Genomic DNA, 7849 nt, shown 5'->3' with positions numbered 1-7849 from the left:
CCAGACCTCACCCGTTCACCCCCCCCACGAACCCCACCCACGAACTCCACCCGCGCACCTCACCCACGCACCTCACCCACGCACCTCACCCGTGCACCTCACCCGCAGACCTCACCCACGCACCCCACACGCGCACCTCACCTGCACCCCACCTACGAACCCCACCCACGCACCCCACATGCGCACCCCACACGCGCACCTCACCCGCACCCCACCTGCGAACCCCACACGCGCACCCCACACGCGCACCCCACACACGCACCCCACACACGCACCTCACCCATAGACCTCACCCGCGCACCCCACCCGCGCACCTCACCCACAGACCCCACCCGCGCACCCCACCCATGCACAAGGGCTCAAGGCCCACCACGCAGGGCTGGCCTGGAGGCTGCAACTACAGGGCAGGCTTCGAACCACCCACCTTATCGTGTCCTTCTCTGCCCTCCAAAATGTCCAAAGGGTCTTCCCAGACAAAGGTGGGCGTTGGGGTCCAAGGAAGAGCAGAGGACACAGATCTGAGCCCTGTGTGGCCGAGGAGGGCGTCCCTTCTCCGAAGTATGGGGTCCGTGAGCACAAGGCGAATGGCAGTTCCCCAGCAGGGCTGGCGGCCTAGGAGGCACCCCGGGCTTGGAGAGATCGAGGTAGGTTTCGGTGCCCTCGGGCCGAGCTATTTGACCCTAGGACGTCTGGTGGTGGTCTGGGGACGTCTGATCCCTGTCTGCCGCCTCGCTCAGCCTTCTCGTGCCTTGACCCCACACGCCTAGGCAGGAGGGGAAAGCTGGAGTCTGGGCGCACTTGCTCCTGTGTATGACTCACTCACCCTTCAGTGGCTCAGAGAAGCACACCCGACCCTCCCAGGGCTCTGAGCGCTCCTTCGCACTCTTAGTGACGAGAACCAGCACCGTCCCCATCTCCCCACCTCCAGCCACTGGCATGTCCCAAGTGCAGACCTGCTGGGGGTTCTGGCTGCGAGGATGGGAGAAGAAACCTGCTGAGCCAAGTCCTGCGCCCGCCTGTCGGTACTCTGACCCGGGCCACGTTCGGTCCTTAGGGCCTCGGACACACAAGTGACACGGAGGGAGGCAGGGCTGTGAGGACTGAGCTCAGAGCTGGGTTTCAGAGAAGCGGTCAGTGCGGGGAGAATAGGAGCGCGAGTTCGGGTCAGCCAGCTAGGCCTTATCGCCCCGGCTCCTCGGGAGCAGAGTGACAGCCCTACACTCTCAGCATGGCCGCGACATGGTGACATGGCGTAACTTACACAGGTGGCCTCACAGCGCAGAGCAGGGGCTCAGCAAACGTGGGACGTCTCTGCTGTTAGGATTATTGTTCAGTCTGCCGGTGAAAGCTGCTGGATTCCAAGTGTCTGTGCATTTCTGTCAAATTCATGCTTGAGGCCACCCAGGAAAGGCCCCCTGACGGGTCTCTGTCGCGGTTAGAGCTGGGAGTGACGAATCCTTCCAGTAAGCAAGGTTCTGCCGAACGCAGCTGTGGACAGAGACCCAGAGCCTCAGCTCCAATCGGCCCTTTCAGCGGGGCCCAACCATACGTCTAGAGCAGGGTGAGGCTCTCTGCCCGTCCTGACCAGACATTCACTCTGCCACCATCTCCCTCAGGCTCTGGTGTTTGCCCGCCACCTCAGTGGTACCCCAGCACACCCACCACACCAACACTGAGCCGCTTATCCCGGCCAGATGCAAGTTCTGGAGCAAACCCGGAAGCAGGAGGCTCCTCCTGAGAACTCTCAAAGCAAATACACGTAACGCCAACCTCGAGTCCTGGGGGTCAGGAAAGGTGACCCGCTCATCTCCCAGGCCGTTCCCCACACTCAGATGTGACGCAGAATCCACTTTCGTACCACGGACTCTCAAACTGAGTTTGCAGACTCAGGCCGGCATAGGAATGGGAAGGCCTGGATTGAGGAGCGGGTCTGCCACCACTATAGGATTCAGATGGGCAGGAACGGGGTGGCAGAGAAGGCCCATGCCGGCGGGTCCCAGGAGGAAACAGCAGTGCCGGGAGCTCCCGTAAGGCCCTCCCCAAGAATGATGGAGCTTGTGACGGGGTTACCACCACCACCACCCTCAAACAGCTCGAAGCAAAGACGTTCATTCCTACGCGGTGGCATTGACTCACCATGCTGCTGAGACCAGAGCCAGAGGGGGACGGCTCCCGGCAGGGCCCCAGGGGCTGTCAGAGCCTGGCTAGAGCTCCGTGGTCCTGGTAGGCCCACTGACGGCTTTCTGAGCCTAGGGAATGCCAGGCCCGAATCTGGCTTATCAAGTGGCCAACAAGAAAGTAGCTCAGTGGGGCAGGAAACAGCTTCGACTTGGAAGGCGGTGTAGCCCCCAGCACCCCAGCTCCCGTTCAGCCAGCACCGCCAAGCCCCTGGGGCAGCTCCCTCCTTTTACCTCCCGGAGCTGGCAGAGGGCGGCCAGCAGTGCACAGGGCCCCGGGGCAGACACAGCCTCAGCGAGGACTTCCCCAGCAGCCTTGCCCCTGGTCGGCTGGGGCAGGCGGGTGTGGAGGTCTGTCAGGCTCCCCCTTGGAAGGCTTCGATGCCCAACTCTGGGAGTCTGAGCCAACTCCGGAGGACTCGTGCGCCCCTCACTCCCCATGTACAGAGGGGCAGCAGGACCTGGCCACCCGCCCCAGGTCCCAGCCGGAGTAGCTCTGCCGGCTTGGCCCGCCTCCTTTGGATTTGGCTTTTTCCAGTGAAAAGGAGCCTAAAGCTCTGAGGCCTCCAGTGATTTACCGAGAGCTCTGCTTCCTCCAGCTTCCGGCTGCGGCGACCCGAGAGTCAAGGGAGGAGAGAAGAAACATGCATGGGCAGAGATGAGAACCAGCTGTTTGCAGCCTCGGCTGGAAGGGAAGCCTCCCCCTCACCCGCCGGCTCACGAGATTAAAGGCTGGGCCCCTGAAGGTCTCCCTCCTGCAGTTCAGTCCTCCAGCCCAGCTCCGACCCATCTCACGGACCGCCTCGGTCCTTGGTTTCTGGCTGTGACCGAGGGGAGGGACGCAGGAGGGCTGTCCACCATTTCGCCCCAGACACGGTCCTGCGGCCGAAGCTCCCGAGCCAGCAAGGGAGACTGGAATAAACGGGCCTTGCTGGCCAAGGGGAGGTCTACTGCAGGTACAGGTGGGGTGGGACACTGTGGGGACACAGCCTGCACTCGGCCAGCCCAAACCCAGCCTGGGTGGAAGTGCTCGGTTTCAGAAGACATCTGCGCTGAGCTGAGTTAATCAGTTCAAAGTGGACAAAGTCGCGACTACCTTAGGAGGCTTCGGGGTTCGGAGCAACCCCTCCAAAGCCATGCTACCTGAGTTCAAGACCGGTCTAGCCACTGGTTGCCGCAGCGGGCCGTCCGTCTCTCTGTGCCTCTACCCGCACGCACAGGAGGGACGTTAGTGCTCCTCCCCACAGCTGCTACGACAGGGCCAGGGCGTAAGGAATGTTCAGGAAGCTCACGGCACAGCCTGAGGCAGCGAGCACGGCGTGTGTTTTTAAAAACATGAAAACTTCAGGACCTCTGAGCCCGCTAGGCAGCAGACAATGTGAGGCCTAGGCCTGAGGAGGGTCAGAGTCCCTCTCCTTGGGAGGTCACGACCAGGTGTGGCTGACCCCCCCCCATGCATCGTGACGCAATGTCTTAGGAGGGAAAACGGATTTCACCAGAACCACCTCTCCGAAATCTGGGAGCCAGCATGGGGCCTCCTACACCCATCCACAGACTTCTCGGAGCCCACTTCCCTAAGTCCCTTCCCTCTGCCCCCTCCTTTGTCCCCGCGCTGGCCCCTCACCCCTCTCGGACGGACCAGTGCACACCTCCAGGCCCCCAGGCAGTGCGGGCTGCCGCTCACACCGTGTTCCCGGCACCCAGATGTGTCCATGGCGGCTCTCAAGTCATCATTTCGCACAGGGTCCTGTCGGCTCTAGAGAAATAACCAAATTCCTCGGCACGGCAGAGCTCTGTCCACTCCCAGCTCTCAGCCCGCGCCCTGCAAACACCTCCCTCCGCGCTCTCCTAGTCTCCTGCGCACGTGCCGCTGCGTCTGGGGGACAGCCTCTCTTGCTGTCCACCAGCCACCCCGCTTCACCAGCAGTGCCCCCATCACGAGTGCTGCGCGACCGCCCTCACTCCCCCGGGTCTGCTCCTCCTCAGAGTTCCTGCAGGTGGCGTCCGTCTCCACGATGCTGGGCCCCCCGGGAGCAGGACAGAGCACCCCACTTCCTGCCTGAGCGCTAAAGGGAACAAGAGAATGAAACGAAGCCTAAGGGACTCACCCTCCTCTCTGATGAAGCCACGTGGCAGCCACCCGCTTACCCTGCGGGTGACCAGACAGCGAGCTTCTCAAGAGTGAGCCCCGCATCCGGCAGACGTGGCCGCGTGGGCACAGGCCTGGGGGCACGGGCTCAGACTGCCCACGGGAGGGACACCGCGTGAGACTGACGGCACGGGCTAACCGAAGGTACTTTCCCTTTTGTGTCTTCCACGAGATTAAAAGCTACTGTAGGCAAGACCCACGCCTCTTTACCCCTACTTCTGTTACGCGCAAGTCAAATCCTTGCACGGCAGCAGCTGGGTACCCTGCCACGTGACACACTGAAGGGTGAGGGCTGTGTGGCGAGTTCTCCTCGGCAGGAAGCAGCGGACGTGGACGAGGACAGGCCAGACCAGGACTTCACAGCAAAGACGGCCCAGCCCGCATCCCACTGGCGCTCCCAGGCTCGTCCACTCAAACTGGAGCTGGCCTCGTTCCTTCTCAGGCCACCACGACGAGGCTAGAATTTCCAGGAAGAAACTTTCACTAAAATGAAATGGAAAACAAGCGCAGCCTAGCTACGAGAACACATATCAACTATCGATTTCTGAGAGAAGATTTAGAACTTGCTTGTGGCAGCAAACTGGAAAAACGTAGTCAGCGACTCCACGGCCTCTCACCCAGCACTGCCTGCCACGGCAGCTGCTGCCATGCGCGACCACCGAGCACGTGCGTGGCTGCTCTGGACAGACACGAGCTGTGAGTGCAAGACCCGCGCTGGACTCGCGGTCACACCACGGAACACGGATACACCAATGCGAACACGTCCATGTTACATGCCCCAAACAATCATGTTCTTGATATAGTGAAATAAATTTGTTATAAATATTTTTTAAAAGATGGCATTTGAATGGCCAGCAAGTGGCCTGGTGGTTAACGGTGCTGGACTCCCACATGGCCGACCACGGTTCAAGTCCCGGACCTGGTGGCTTGCTTTCTCATGTTCCCCTCTCTCTCTCACTCTGTCCCTCTCTGGTCAAGTTAAAATAAATAAATAAAGTTAAATAAAATAATTCTTTAAAAATAAGAGACAGCATTTGAGCTGGATGTTGGCAAATGAGAGCAGCCCGAGCCTCAGAGGGTCAGGGCTCTTGCTGCACGACTCTCCCCACAGAGAGCAGCACCGCGAAAGGCAGTGACTGGGCGTCAGCTCAGAGCTGTGAGGCCTCCTGATAAACGAATCCCGCGACAAAGGAACTAGGGAGCGAGAGGGGGCAGAAAGGGCTTCCTGCCGCCGCCGCCGCCCCTCTTGCCACCCTGGAATAGTTCATAGACGAGCCTAGAGGGCTCTCAGCCCAGAACGATTCCTTGCGTCTCATGTTTCTTCTCTGAGTTAGAGAGAAGGGCTAGTTAAGCCGTGGGGAAGCCTCCTCTAGACCTGCTGCTTACCCTTCCTGATCCTAAAACAACCAGATGAAGGGCCTGAGAGTGCGCATCTGAAACCCCAGAGCCCTGGAGCAACCCTAGCAGCCTGGAGCTACAGGGAGCTGGCGGCCCGGGTCTCAGTGCCTGGGGAATCACACCCCACAGGATGGCATGGCCCCTGGTCACTGATGCTGTGGTTCTCCACGTAAACAAAGTGGTATTTACTGCTTCATCAACATTATTTTCATTTTCAATATGTTTCATGAAATAATTATATGAACATTTCTAGCACAAAAGTAAGCATTATTTACTCCGGAAATCCATCTTTGAACCTAAAGGTTATCGAAGCCATACCAAATATATCCAAATTCGAATTCCCGACAACACCGGGACCTCCTCTAATGACTTCTCAGCGGCTCGCTAACACTGTGCAGTCTCTCCCAGACGCACTTCTGGAAACAGCACACCCACCCATCAGAGCCGATACCATTCATACTTCTGCCGTGTGACCCTGACCCTCAGACGTACCTCACTGGTCCAGAAATAGGAGCCTGACTCACTCAGGGAACTGGCTTTGGGATGAGAGCTCACCCTTCTGTGTGGCTTCAGTGTAAAGTTAAAGTCGGGAGCTGAGAATCTGCCCTTTTTCCTTCCTGTAGACTGAAAAACAGAGGCGGGTGGCGGGCAGGTAGGAAAGAGACACCCACGTAGGGACCAAAGTCACTAGGCAAGAGATTGGATGTCACAAAGGAGGAAAAGAGTAGCCCAAGTCACCCTCTCGGTTTATAACGGTAATTAAAATTGCAGTGCTGACACAGGACTAGAACACTAGAACAAGGTTCTGGAGAGTGAAGTGAGCGTGCGCGTCATGGCCTCCTGCGGGCTGGACAGGCCAGGTGAGCCTGGCCTCGCTGAGACCACCCAGCTGGGGGCCAGCAGCGGAGGAGGCGCTAGTGAAGGGGTTCAGGGGCAGCTGAGTTCAGGGGAGCAGCTTCTTTAGGAGCGGACGTAGCAGCAGGTCCCCGCCGCCCAGACTTGCTCGCCTGTGTGTAAGGCAGCTGAAAGGTGGGTGTGGTGGGGCAGATGAAAGGAAAGATGCGCTTTGCTGTACAAACAGCTGCTCACATAATGCCATTGTGAAAATGCAGGCCATCTTGGATGGAAATCTGGAAAGACATATTCAAATCGGAGCATGCACAAACTTTGACCCAGAAGGGTGGAATGCTAGCAAGTTGCCCACGAGGGACTCTGCTCTGGGCTTCAACTCCCACCCCAAAGTCCCCGCAGAGGGCGTTCCCCACAGCCGCACCTACGTGCTCAGGGTGGCCAATGAGCCCTCGTCTCGGGATTTTTAACTTGCCACAGAGAAAGAGACAGTCTGTGCTCGGTGGCTGGACTTGCAGCACGGTGACTTGGGGATGGCTGCACTGCCGTGCTCCCTGTCCCATGGGACAAGAACAGCAAGGGTTACCTGCAGAGAGGAGGGGTGCCACACGCACAGCAGGAAACGAGACAGAGAGGAAGGCCGGGCGACCTTTTAGTCCTTGGCTCTGGAACCCTCACTGGCCCAGCGGCCTTCCTGGCAGCTCCAGGAGCTATAAAATGCTTTTTCCCAGGAGAGCTTGAGATGGGCCCTGTACTTAGAATGCAGCGAGCCCCAGCTGTAATCCTACTTCCAAGACTTTAGCCTCAGGCAACAGTGGCAGACCAAGGCTCTCTACATAAAGATGAAATCACAGTATTGGGGACCGGCAGTGGCATGGTGGTTAAGGGCACTGGACTCCCACGTGGCTGACCGTGGTTTGAATCCCGGACCTGGAAGCTTGCTTTCTCACTTTCCACCCGCCCCCTCTCTCTCACTCTGTCCCTCTGTAGTCAAATTAAAATAAATAAAGTTAAATAAAATAATAATTAAAAAAATCACAATGTTGCATGTGAATGTGGTGAAATGGCCAGCAGGTCAAATACTCCCCAGAGTCACTGGTGAGATAACCCTGAGTGCCGGCCGGCAGGTGGGATGGTGGATGAGGCCGAGTACTCCCCAGAGTGACTGGTGAGATAACCCTGAGTGCCGGCCGGCAGGTGGGATGGTGGATGAGGCCGAGTACTCCCCAGAGTGACCGGTGAGATAACCCTGAGTGCCGGCCGGCAGGGGGGATGG

General features: G+C 58.7%; 1 long non-coding RNA gene across 1 annotated transcript in view; it reads right to left on the bottom strand.

Annotated features, from left to right (window-relative positions):
• Nucleotides 1-1856, bottom strand: part of LOC102484895 (uncharacterized) — a 3570-nt gene extending 1714 nt beyond the window's left edge. Inside the window, exons 1-2 of the long non-coding RNA XR_334840.2 lie at nucleotides 1262-1856; nucleotides 425-763 (exon numbers count right to left, since the gene is read on the bottom strand). This is a non-coding gene — a long non-coding RNA (uncharacterized LOC102484895). The remainder of the gene's footprint in view (nucleotides 1-424; nucleotides 764-1261) is intronic.
• Between the last annotated feature and the right edge of the window lie 5993 nt (nucleotides 1857-7849).

This window comes from Tupaia chinensis, unplaced genomic scaffold, assembly GCF_000334495.1.
Source record: "Tupaia chinensis unplaced genomic scaffold, TupChi_1.0 Scaffold000292_1, whole genome shotgun sequence".
Lineage (NCBI taxonomy): Eukaryota > Metazoa > Chordata > Mammalia > Scandentia > Tupaiidae > Tupaia > Tupaia belangeri.
Note: the sequence above shows the minus strand (reverse complement) of the source record. Positions and strands in the feature narration are given on the sequence as shown.